Source organism: Myotis davidii, unplaced genomic scaffold (assembly GCF_000327345.1).
Source record: "Myotis davidii unplaced genomic scaffold, ASM32734v1 scaffold545, whole genome shotgun sequence".
In the NCBI taxonomy this organism is placed as follows: Eukaryota; Metazoa; Chordata; class Mammalia; order Chiroptera; family Vespertilionidae; genus Myotis; species Myotis davidii.
This window is the reverse complement of record NW_006296634.1, coordinates 1,949,150-1,962,544: the sequence shown is the minus strand read 5'-3', so window position 1 is coordinate 1,962,544 and position 13,395 is coordinate 1,949,150. Positions and strand designations below refer to the sequence as shown.

Here is a 13,395-nt window from a genome sequence, read left to right as displayed (position 1 = left end):
TGTATATATATATTTAATCTCCTGGTGCAACTGACATTAATTGGGTTTACCAAGGCTCCCTGCTTCTTTTTTCTGGTTCCTGCTGTTCTGCCTGCTTGAACTGCCTGCTGCTTTCCCCACAGAAAGGGAAGCCTGCACTATGTAGATTCAAAGCACCTGGGTTTCAGTTTCTGCTCTGTGACTAGACTAGAGCAACATATTTAATCATCTAAGCCTCGGTTTCTTCATCAGTAAAATGGAAACCCTGCTCAATCACAGGGTTATTATTGTAAATGGCAAGTGAAGTAATTTATGAGAAAGTGTCTTTGTAAACTGTAAGTCTCAATAATAAAAGTAAGAGAAAAAAAGAGGGAGGTTGGGGGTTAATGGGGGGGAATGAGGACACATTTGTAATACCTTAACTAATAAAAAAAAAGAAAAAAGAAAAAAATACAATAAGCAGTTACTGCCCAGCATTGAGTGGTTACTGTGCCAATTGCTGTCTCTTTATTCATATTATCTTTTTAATCAAGATTTATTTTTTATTGAGAGCCCCATGTCCTTTAAGACTAAGCTCACAATTCACTTTCCCATAAGAACTCTTTTGACAGCTCTTGCTCGCGTTAGTTCTTAACTTTTCTAAACTAGTTTGCACCTTCTAAATAAACCCACCATTATTTCATAAGCTCAACCTTTCTCTCCCCAGCTGGAGTCTAAACTTCTTCAAGTTGCTTTACTTCACTTGCCTCCCCCAAGATACTGAACACATAGTAAATGCTCTAGAAAACTTGAGATTGAAATTTCTGGCCACATAGTTATTGCATAAATTGAGAATTCCCTACATTTTACAAAGCAAAGCCCTGAGTCAAGAGTTAGTTGTCGCTCTTTGTGTTGGCCACTAGGAAAGGACCCATCTGCTCCATTCAGGTTAATAGCCATCATCTTTACAAAGCCTTTACCAAGCTCCTAGATAGAATTCTTATTGCAGGACCTGCCTCTAGAAATGCTAATCATGTTACCCTCCTCCTCCCCCCCTTCCATTTCCTTGTCCTGCTCCATACCTTTCTCCATGTTCATACAAATACATACAGCATATACGGTGAATTCTGTTATTAAGGACAGAGTGGCCCTTCTTTAAGATTCAAGAGGAGCCAAAACCGGTTTGGCTCAGTGGATAGAGCGTCGGCCTGTGGACTGAAGGGTCCCGGGTTCGATTCCGGTCAAGGGCATGTGCCTGGGTTGCGGGCACATCCCCAGTGGGAGATGTGCAGGAGGCAGCTGATCGATGTTTCTCTCTCATCGATGTTTCTAGCTCTCTGTCTCTCTCCCTTCCTCTCTGTAAAAATCAATAAAATATATTTTTTAAAAAAAGATTCAAGAGGATAGTAAAGAAGACTAGAGTTAGATATCAGAGCCTTTAAGAGGAGACTTCCTGCTTCTTAATTTCTCTCCAACTTACTTCAGATCACTGCCCTCTGGCCCAGTGTGCCCCAAACAAATGAGCCTCCTTTCTCACCTTAGGATCTGCTATGTTCAGTCTCACAGCCTAGAAGCTGTTGCTCAGAGATCTTTGCCTGGCTGGCACCTTCACTTCATTTAGTCTTAGCCTAGATTACAAGTCTTTCCTTATCACCCAATTTAAAATAGCTTCCTTGTGGGGTGGGGGGTGGGGGGGTAAGGAGGGGAATATAGACTATACATATGTACCTGATTTTTTAAAATCCTCACCTGAAGATATGTTTTTTCATTGATTCTAGAGACATTGACGTGGTAGAGAAACATCAATCAGTTGCCTCCCATACGCACCCCAACTGGGGATCAAATGCCCAAGCTGGGAATGTGCCCTAATCCCGAATCAAACTGGAAAATCTTCTGTGCACAGCACAACGTTCCAACTAACTGAGACACACCAGTTAGGGCTGTATTCTACTTCTTATATGAATAAATTTCTCCGGATGGATGCACAAGAAATTAACAGTTGTTGTTTAAAGGGAGGGAAACCGGATAGCTGGGAAACAGGGGCTTCTCTGCATATCCTTTTCTATTTTTTCTTTTAATTTAGACTTACTATATTATCTATTTAAAAAATTAATTCAAATAAAAAGAAAAAAGAAAGTAGCTCCTTGCTGAACATTCTTTACTTACTTTATAAATTTTATTTACAAGACTGGCAGTGAACAGATTTGCCTCATCAGCCATAGTTTGCTGATCTCTACTCTATCATATTTTATATGATATTCATTCTAACTCTGATTTTTAGTTCATTTCTTATTTGCCTTCTCCCACTATAATGCAAGCTTCATGAAAGCAGTGTATGTTTTGTTATCACCATATCCCTGTACCTGGAACAGTTTCTGACTTATATAGTAGGCGCTCAAGTTGGGGTGCGTATGGGAGGCAACTGATTGATGTTTCTCTACCATGTCGATGTTTCTCTCTCTCTCTCCCTTCACATCTCTCTAGAATCAATGAAAAAACATATCTTTAGCACTTGTTGAATGACTGAGTGCTTGAATGAATTATATTTGTCTGAACTGAAGGGAAGAGCAGTCCTTTTTAGAAGGAGATAATGTAAACTTTTGATAGCAGCCCCTCCAGGAGTAATACTGTAGTTCCCCCTTTCCATAGTTTTGCTTTCCACAGTTTCAATTACCCACAGTAAACTGAAGTTTCAGAAATAAACAATTCATAAGTTTTAAATTGTGCACCCTTCTGAGTGGGGTAATAATCTCAGCTATTCAGCTCCATCCCACCTAGGACGTGAATTATTCCTTTGTCTAGCACATCCATGCTGTATATGCTACCCACCCATCCCTTAGTCACTTAGGTGTAGCCATCCTGGTTATCCTTAGTAGTTGTCTCAGTCATCAGACCAGCCATCAGAGAGAGAGCCCACATTCACATAACTTTTATTACAGTATATTGTTATAATTCTGTTTTATTATTGTTAACCTCTTACTGTGCCCAATTTATAAATTAAACTTTCGTATAGGTATGTATGCATAGAAAAACGTATGTTTTTTAGTACTTACTATCCAGGGTTTCAGGCTTTCACTGGGGGTCTTAGAACATATCCCCAGTAGATAAGGGGGACTACTATAATCTCTAGTTTGGTCATTCTCAAGAAAGTCCAACACATAGTTCTTGCCTCAAGGAGTCCTGCTTCCTGAAAGGAGATTTGAAACTTAAACCAAGTACCTGTCCTCCTAGGATGTGTTCCAGAAAGTAGAGAAACCAGTGGATTCACCACTTTTCAGTTTAGGAAGAAGAAAAACACACACACACCTGGGAAATCTGCTCAGTTGGCAAGTTGAGCTTTGCAAACAGTCACCCTTGAGAGAATGAGGGAGCAAATGCTCATTGCCACAATGACATGGGCAACAGCCAGGACCTGGGGAAGGGAAGCAGTTGGAAGAAGGGGAAGGAGGGACTTCAGCACATTAAACTTAGGCAGCACATTGCCCTGAACAAACAACTGTGTCACCATGTGCTGGTTAATTTTTGAAAAGTTTTTGAATCAACATATTCTCTGCATGTCCAGGGCTGGGCTTTTGCAGCCGTGCAGCATGCTAGCCCAGAAAGTGGGGAGTCCTGAAGGGGAAGCAGCTCCAGATGCCACTGGTATTACCTGTTTGAAGAGCCAAGTGATAACAGACTAGCCAGAGGTGGGCAAACTTTTTGACTTGAGGGCCACAATGGTTTCTTAAACTGGACCGGAGGGCCGGAACAAAAGCATGGATGGAGTGTTTGTGTGAACTAATATAAATTCAAAGTAAACATCATTACATAAAAGGGGACGGTCTTTTTTTTTTTTTAGTTTTATTCATTTCAATCGGGCCGGATCCGGCCGCGGGCCATAGTTTGCCCACGGCTGGGCTAGCCTATGCACTCGATTTGCCATCTCTTATACCATAGTATACCTAGCACCCAGCAGCATTCTCTGACTCATCAGAAAGGAAAGGGATCAAAGGAGGGGGACCTGGGGCATGTGTTGCTTTGAACAGATCTGCGCCAATGTAACATGGGATTTCCTGTCCGAATGTTACTGAATGCATGGCAGTGCCTGCCAAGTTTTAGTCATGGGGTTTGTGGGGGTGGGGTTGGGGTGGAGAGCAGTACACAGCTCTGTGTGTATACAGATGCTTCGGATATGTATGAGGTTCAACAGTGGGGGGTCTTCTAGGATTTGTGTGTAGCTTTATCTCCCCCACCCTCCCTGCTCCTGGAGGGGGAGCTGTCACTCCACCCTCAGGCTACCTAGCTACATTCCACTTCCCCCCAACCCACCAGCCTCTCATTCTGTCACAAGGAGCTTTGGCAGAAAGGGAGGGAGCGTGGGTGCTGCAGAGAGAAAAACACCCCAAGTTTCAGTAAAATGGCAAGAGAGATGCCAGCACACGGAACAGGATCCTTCTGTTTCTCACAGCCTGCACTGCTGGGTTGGGGGACATATACCACAGTTCCATTTCCTTCCTTCCCTTCCCTCCCTGCCCCTCATGATATTCAGGAAAGGGAGATCCGCAGTGAAGGGAGGAAAGGAACAAAGATGTTTTCCTAGGGACCAACATTTTCTGTAACCACCAGAATAGACAGTTCTGGGCAATGCTTACTTTGGGCAAAGTGGTGTGTGTGTGTGTGTGTGTGTGTGTGTGTGTGTGTGTGTGTAATAGAGTTAATGTATGTGAGTGTGTGTATCTGTGAGAGTGTGTGTTGTTAGTATATGAGTGTGTATATATGTATGTTCAGGGCATTAAAGTTTAAAGATAAAGGGCAGAGCCTGGCCGGCGTGGCTCAGTAGTTGAGCCTCAACCTGTGAACCAGGAGGTTACTAGTACAGTTCGATTCCCAGGTAAGGCACATGCCCAGGTTGTGGGCTCAACCCCCAGTGTGGGGCGTGCAGGAGGCAGCTGATCAATGATTCTCTTTCATCATTGATGTTTCTATCTCTCTCTCCCTCTCTGAAATCAATAAAAAAATATTTTTTAAAAAAGATAAAAGGCAGAAAGAACAGAAAGAAGCAAACATAAGGGTGGTTAGATATCTGTCTTGGATAGCTCACCCATGAATAATTAAAAATTGACTATATTTGTGCACTAGGTTGCCCATTACCCAATATTTGACAAAATTAGAATAAAGATATATAAAAGGAAAACCTCAAGATAGACATTTTCTTTTGTGCTTTTGAAATTAGGGCATTTCATTTGAGTAGTGACTCCTTTTTGATAGAGTAGAACCTCATTTGTGATCATTTCACCTAAATAAGGGCTGGAGTTCGTCTTAGTACTATTAGTTTGTAAACAAGATCCCAAAGGGAATGTTTATTCCACTCAAGGAAACAAGTCACTTTTCACCTCTTTGAAGTATCAATTTGCATTTCAACAATATGGTACTTATAAATCATTCCTTTCTAGCAATTCATTAAAACAACCCCTAGAGGCAATACTTAAAAAAAAAAAAGTAACGCTGTATTTTCTTTATGTAAATGCCCATAATGTGTTTGAACAGTTTATCTGACTTTTTGATATCTATTCATATATGATCATAATAACTTCTAACATTTATTGGGTGCTCTCATGTACCAGGCACTGCATTAAATGCTTTACATGTGTATTTTCTTTTGGTCCTTCCGACGAGGAAGGTCTGGTTACTTTATTTTTATTTATTTATTTATTGTTGTTGTTTTTAATAGTTTCATTGATTTCAGAGAGGAAGGGAGAAGGGAGAAGGGAGAGAGAGAGCTCATTGATCGGCTGCCTACTGCACGCCCCTCACTGGGGATTGAGCCCCCAACCCAGGCACCTGCCCTTTCTTTACTGGAATCAAACCGGGACCCTTCAGTCCGTAGGCCAACACTCTATCCACTGAGCCAAACTGGCTAGGGCAGTACTGTAACTTTATAACTAAGGCAGAGAGAAGTTAAGTAGCTTAACCAAGTTTATGAAGATAGTAAATGTTGGGACAGAACTTAAATTCAAGTTTCTACTCCAAAGCCCATGCCTTGCCCCACATGCTCTATTGTGTACCTTTAGATTTACTGCCAAATATAAGGTCAAAGTATGCTGGCAAGAGGAATGACTGTGCAGAAGGGTTGTCACTACAGAATTCGTGGCCCCTAATCTAGACCCAGTCTGCAGGGCCAGTTTTTTGGTATTTGGGGTCAGCCCATCTTGGAGATGGGGGAGGATAAACCCAGCCAGGTTATGGCCCATTAATCCCCTTGGATATAGCCTGGGACATTGACACAAGGAAATCACAAAAATACACAAAGTATATCATAAATTATGTGTTTAGCACTGTGATCACCCACCCAGCCAAGAACAATTTCATGATGTTCTAGATCAGAGGTCCTCAAACTACGGCCGCGGGCCACATGCAAATACAAATATTGTATTTGTTCCCCTTTTGTTTTTTACTTCAAAATAAGATATGTGCAGTGTGCATAGGAATTTGTTCATAGTTTTTTTTTTTAAACTATAGTCTGGCTCTCCAACGGTCTAAGGGACAGTGAACTGGCCCCCTGTTTAAAGTTTGAGGACCCCTGTTCTAGATAGTGTAGGACTTTGATGAAAGGTAGTAACCCTGAATTCCCTCTGGAAGGGGTGAGAGAGGAGACAAAGGGAGAAAAGGAAGGTGATGGGAAGAGGTGAGAAGGCCTGAGGGGTATATGTGATAAGGAGGAAGTTTACACTCAATGAAGAATGGAGAACAGCTTCATTACTTTGTCTTTTTGAAATAATATCTGCCTTATGAAGGTGGGGAGGGAGCAGCCTGGGAATAAATGAAACAAGGAAGGAAATTGAAGTCATCATTTCTGGCCTGCTGACGAGCAGATGTCAGCATGCCCTAGCCTTTTGCTGTAATCAGTGCTTTTCTAGAGATAAATGTTCCAGTGGGGCTTGTACTGAAAACTCAAAGGCTTATTTATGCACTCATTGGTTGGTTCTTGTATGTGCCCTAACCAGGGATCAAACCTGCAACCTTGGCTTATTGGGATGATGCTCTAACCAACTGAGATACCTGGCCAGGATCTTCTTAAAGTCTGAGTTAGGAGTTGGCCAATCTGGAAGGAGGGAAAAAGCAGATACCAGGCAGAGGAAACAGGAATTACAAAGGCACAAAGGAGAATAATGAATGGGGAGAATGGGGAGTTTAGTATGAGTAGAGGTTAGGGAATTCTGTGAGAGTGTCTGAAAAGGGAACTAGAAAGGGAAAGTAGAGACCAAGTGTGAATGAACTAGTATACTCTGCTAAGAAGTTCAGACTTTGTCACATAGGCAGTGGGGAACTACTGAAGGCTGTAAAGGAGAAACATAGTCATCTCTTTGCTTTATAAAAAGGTCATAGAGTAGAATGGGGTGGAGATAGTTTGTTCCTGGGTCCCACATACAATAGGGTTTCACATCTGTCTCCTATCCTGGTCCTTAACCAGGGAATTCTTTCCTTTCTCTGTTCCTCTTTTCTTCCACAAATATGTGGTGAGCACTTACCATAAATAAGCCAGGTTCTGAGTTAGGTCCTGGGAAAATGCAAATGAATAAAAATCATTCCCTGCTCAGAGGAGCTCACAGTCTGATTTAGTTCTTCCTAAACTCCATACTAGAATATTCACTGGTCTATTTATTTCACTGCCATGATGAAATGAGAAAAAAATGAGGACAATATATTCAATATAAAACCTCTCCTCTTCAATGTGAGGTTATATTCATATGTTCACACTTTCCTGAAAGATAGTAGGTAGTAGTTTTTTTCTATTTTGTTTTCTTGTTTTACTTGGCAAAATGGAAAGTTAGCAATCTTTTGTTATATTTCAAAAATTGTATGTGAGGGAAATTTACTGGTTATGATACTGTTGTAATTAGTTAGTTATTAATAACAGCAAAGATGCAAAGGGAAGGCCAGACATTATAGACATACTAGAGGCCTGTTGCATGAATTCATGCACCAGTGGGGTCCCTCAGCCTGGCCTGCGGGATTGGGCCAAAATTGGCTCTCTCACTCCCCTCCCCCCCCCGAGGGTCCCAGATTGTGAGAGGGCCCAGGCTAGGCTGAGGGACCCCACCAGTGCACAATAGTAGCCAGGGAGGGATGCAGGAGGTTGGCCAGCCAGGGAGGGACCATGGGAGGGCTCCAGGGCATGTCTGGCCTGTCTCGCTCAGTCCTGATCAGCCGGACCCCAGCAGCAAGCTAACCTACCAGTCAGAGCGTCTGCCTCCTCATGGTCAGTGCATGCCATAGCAAGCGGTTGAGCAACCTTAGCATTTCATTAGCTTATTATGCTTTGATTGGTTGAATGGACAAGCGGACACTTAGCATATTAGGCGTTTATTATATAGGATTCCCTGCAAAACACTGGAGGTGGGAACTACATAGGGAAGATTCTTGCCTATGTGCACCAAGGGACAGAGATAGTTGGCCACAATGGGCATGGCCACTGCGTGCATGTGGAAATTTGGGATATACTAGTATAATCCCCTAAACAAAAAAGTTCACTTTCTTATGCTCTTGTTTCCTGTTGGCACACTTGGCTCATGGCACAATCTTGGCTTCCTGGCATTCTCCCATGTAGCCCATGGTCATGTGGACCCCACACACGGTGGACTAATGGACTGCAACTAGCCTGATGCTGTACTGGACCCAGTTCCAACATGGAAGGGAAACTTTGGACATTGGCTCTGATTTTAGCTCTACTGAAACCCCAGCCACACTTCTATGACTGGACTAAGGGGAATGGGATTTTGAAAATTCAGGGGTATAATTCCACGAAAATAAAGCTTTCTACCATATCTTGTCTTCCTGTGGGGACCCCCAGAACCTCACCCCCTCTAGCAATGGGGAAGGATGAGACATGTTTTTCTCCCATATCAGTTAAAGGTTAATTTTGTCATTCCAGTGGTGGGACTAAGTAAAGGACTTTTCACCCAAAGGAGTGGACTTACGGCAGGGAACGTGGACTTACCAGAGATGACTGAGACAAAAGCAGGTTCTCAGGCTACTTCCCACTCTCCTAGACTCAGATATGGGGAAAGGGAGAGTCCCTGGTCCCGAGAGAGTCAGGATTCAGCAATTTCCTCTCTAGGGAGAGGCTTCTCTTCCTGATAACATAGAAGGCATTGCTCACCCTGGCTAGTTTGGCTCAATGGATAAAGTGTCAGCCTGTGGACTGAAGGGTTCCAGGTTCGATTCTGGCCAAGGACACATGCCCAGATTGTGGCTCAATCCCCAGTAGGGGCGGGGGCGTGCAAGAGGCGGTCGATCAATGATTCTCTCTCATCATTGATGTTTCTCTCTCTCTCTCCCTCTCCCTTCCTCTCTGAAATATATAAAATTATATACTAGTATATAAATAAAAGAAGGCATGGCTGATATTCCAGGAATTCACAGTCACAGGAGGTCTGGGTTTAACTCATCCAGTTAGAGGAAGGTCAGCAATTCCACAGAGAGATCCAGCAAGTGTAACAGGAAAAGCTGGTAAAACCAGTGGGATGCCTCTGACCCTGTCCTTTATGGAGTAATGGAATATGTGGTCACCAGCTTTTATCAAAATTAGCCAGGCATTCAGGGTTTCCATGGCCCAAGCACAAATAACCCACCCACCCATCCCTGTGATAGCTTAGTTAGCACCTAATGCACTACAACCAGGCTGCATCATTGTAGCAGGGTTTGTAGGTTTAAACTAATTTAGGAGTCAATCTGAGTACCAAATGGAGAAAATCTTGTTCTGAGGTGGCAGTTTGCTTAGTGAGTAGGATGCAATGTATGCTTCAAATCCAGAGGTTGGGGAGCCACTGGTCTCATGGGAGAGTCAGACCTGTAAGCAATTATTTCAGTACAGTGTGATAAATGCAGGTACAAAGCCACAAAGAACCATGCTATCAGGGGCAATGATGGATTAGTATGAGCAGAGGTAAGGTGCATCTGCTGGGAGTGTCTGAAAAGGACTAGAAAGGAAGATTGGAGCCTGATTATGAGGGGCCAGGCTAGGAGTAGATTCTTAGGAAGCAAAGCTGAGGAGAGAGCTTCTGATCCAGGGACTAGGGAGGTTAGGGGAGGCTTTCCCAAGGAGCTGGTCCTTGGGATGGGTCTCTTGCCTAGCCTTTGGTTTTAAGGCTCTCTTCTCTTTTTCTCCTGCTCCACATTTTCTGTGTATGCCAGACCCAGAACATCCCAGCCGCCTGCTGCTCTAATTACTTCATTCCATTTTAATTCTGCTGAGTTAGGAGCCTGTGAACTCAAGAGGAAATGCATGCAAAATACCAACAAATTGAATGTGCTGGCATTTCAGAAACACATCTGACCCTATTTGCCCCTTCGTGTTCTCTTCCTCTAGCAGTGCCTTGACCTGAAATGAAAAATCAAGGGTAGGATATGCTGATGGGAAGAGGAAGTGGCACCAACAGAGTAAGATGTTGGGTTTTACTGACGCATGTGAACCATCACTTTTGGGGGGAAGAGAGAAAGAGTGGGTGGGGCTTTGGGGTGGGGGACTTTTCCTGGTACCTTTTGGGAACTGAGGGGGGTCCATCTCTGCAGTTCCAAAACATTGTGTGAGTACATGTGAGCCATAATATTTCCTCTTCTCTAGAGATATTTACAGATTAGAAGAGATACTTTATTCCCAGTTGTTTGTTCATGGAAATGGAGGGGATCGCAGTTTATAAGTAAGCAGTTCTCAAGTGTTTTGGTCTCAGGATTCCTTTACATTCTTAAAAACGATTGAGGGCTTCCCAGAGCTTTTGTTTATGTAGGTTATATCTATTGATATTTACTGTATTAAAAATTAAAACTGAAAAATTAAAATATTAATAATTCATTAAAAATAATAAACCATGATATGTTAACATAAATAACAAGTTTTGGTGAAAAAAGAACTATATTTTTTAAAATGAAAAAAAAAATAGTGATAAGATTGGCATGTTTTGCATTTTTGAAAATCTCTTTAATATCTGGCTCAACAGAAGACATCGGGATTCTCATTTCTACTTTTGCATTAAATCAGTTTCTGTTTTTTAAGTTTAAAAAATACATTTTTAAAAATATATTTTTATTGATTCAGAGAAGAATGGAGAGGGAGAGAGAGAGAAACATCAGTGATGAGAGAGAATCATTGATTGGCTGCCTTCTGCATAACTCGCACAGGGGATGGAGCCTGCAACAGGGAATCACACCATAACCTCCTGGTTCACAGGTAGACGCTCAACCACTGAGCCACGCTGGCTAGGCAAAGTTTTATTTTATGTACAAAGAGCTAGCTAGCATTGTTTCTTTCTTGAATGACCCATTCAAGGAAGATCACTAAGTCCATGAAGCCTATATTCTTCGCAAACTGACGGAATCACTGGTGACACATGTTGAGAGCAATTGGGACAAGAATGAGAACCCTGGCCCAGCTGGTGTGGCTCAGTGGTTAAGTGTAGACCTATGAAGCAGGAGGTCACAGTTTGATTCCCGGTCAGGGCACATGCCTGGGTTGTGGGCTTAATCCCTAGTAGTGGGTGTGCCGGAGACAGCAGATCAATGATTTTCCCTTACCATTGATGTTCCTATCTCTCTCTCCTCCCTTCCTCTCTGAAAGCAATAAAAATATATTTAAGCATGTATATGTATATGTGTGTGTATGTATATACTAGTATACAGTAGGTCCTCGGGTTGCGTCGGAGATCTGTTCCTATTTCGCTTCCTCTCTGAAAGCAATAAAAATATATTTAAGTATATTCTATGGCGCAACGTAATGCGATTTTCGCTGTAATTCGAAACCCACGTACATAAGCACCTACATCACTCACGTGGAGCACATACACAGCAGTAATGAAGTGAAACAGTAAAAAAACTTAAAGATAACAATTCCTGACCTTGTGGTAAATAAATAAAAAACATAAGGCACATATGTGTACATACATCAAAATGATGGAACTTTTTTTTTATAAATAAATGGGAGTTGGTGACATAACCATGAAACGACGTATGTCAAGTCTGATGTTACCTGTGGCCTGTCGGTATATCTATATGTCTCTATCTCTCATCTCTTTCTCTCTATGTCTCTCTCTATCTCTATTTCTATCTCTATCTCTATCTCTGTCATCTATGAAAAGAATGAGATCCCTGGCCAAATTTTGTCAGATGACTCCAGTAGAGCTGCTGATGACTCATCTTGCTCTCTCAGATGCATCAATCAGTTTCCATATGCTTTGGTTGAAGTACATGGAGAAAATCTGACCTCTATAGAGTTGGGAAAGGAAGTATTTTAGTTTTCAAATAATTGTAGTTACTTTTCTTTGATACTACACCGAAACTTGACACATAGTGACTTCTTAAAGGTTAGTTGCAATGTGGAATCTGAAACCATATCAATCAATTCCTACTTTATTACATTAAATGTATTTGTTTATCTTGCACTTTAAAAAATCCTTTTATTTATTTATTTTTAAATATGTTTTATTGATTTTAGAGAGAGAGGAAGGGAGAAACAGCTATGTGGGAGAGAAATATTGATCTGCTGCCTCCTGCACACCCCCGACTGGAGATTGAGCCTGCAACCTGAGCATATGCCCTGACCGGGAATCAAACCGGCAACCTTTGGTACATGTGAGGATACCCAACCAACTGAGGTACATCAGCCAGGACTTTATTGATTGATTGATTGATTTTTAGAGAAAGAGAGGAAGGAAGGGAAAGGGGAAGAGAGAAAAAAAACACACAAACCATTGATCTGCTCTTCCACTTACTTATGCATTCTTTGGATGATTCTTGAATGTGCCCTGACTGGGGATCAAACCTGAAACCTAGGTATATTGAGATGACACTCTATCCAAATGAATACCTGGCCCGGATATTATCTTACACTTGGAATAGATTTTGTAACGTCATGCACTGGTCATTGGAAAATATAGATTCTCTTGAATTATACAGATCTTCCAAATGTCGATACATTTCATTATGTTTTCTAAATCACATTCATAATATCACCATCAATCTCTTTAGAGAAATCTTAAAACATTGGGAAGCTGTCATGTTCATGGTGGTAGGTACAAGTGTTCCAAAATTCTGATTTTTACTTATAAGCTTGAATTTTATCATTGGCAACAAATGCTTTCGGTTGTTTTCCTTGAAGTGACAGGCTCGCTTTGTTCATTTTGGGGAAATTGTCTGCCAAACACTCAAGTCTGAATAATCTTAGTTTGTCTTTCAGTTCTTTCAAGTAAAAATGATGTTCCATGAAGAGAGAGGCTAGTTCAGCTTGAAACTCAAACAATTGCAAAAGTGCTTTTTCTGGAGACAACCACCATTGTACTTGGAATACAGAAGGCCTGTTTTATGTGTATTTTCTATTTCGCTAGACGAATATTAAAAACATTACTCAAGGGTTGAGATTTAGTAAAAATTAATAATTTGTACTGTTTTATCAAGGCTATTCCTAAG

The 13,395-nt window shown here is 41.7% G+C and overlaps 1 long non-coding RNA gene across 1 annotated transcript in view; it reads left to right on the top strand.

Moving 5' to 3' along the window:
- The window catches only part of LOC107184461, a 38,213-nt gene that overhangs the window by 24,076 nt on the left and 742 nt on the right, over positions 1-13,395 (top strand). The gene's annotated exons all lie outside the window — the stretch shown is intronic.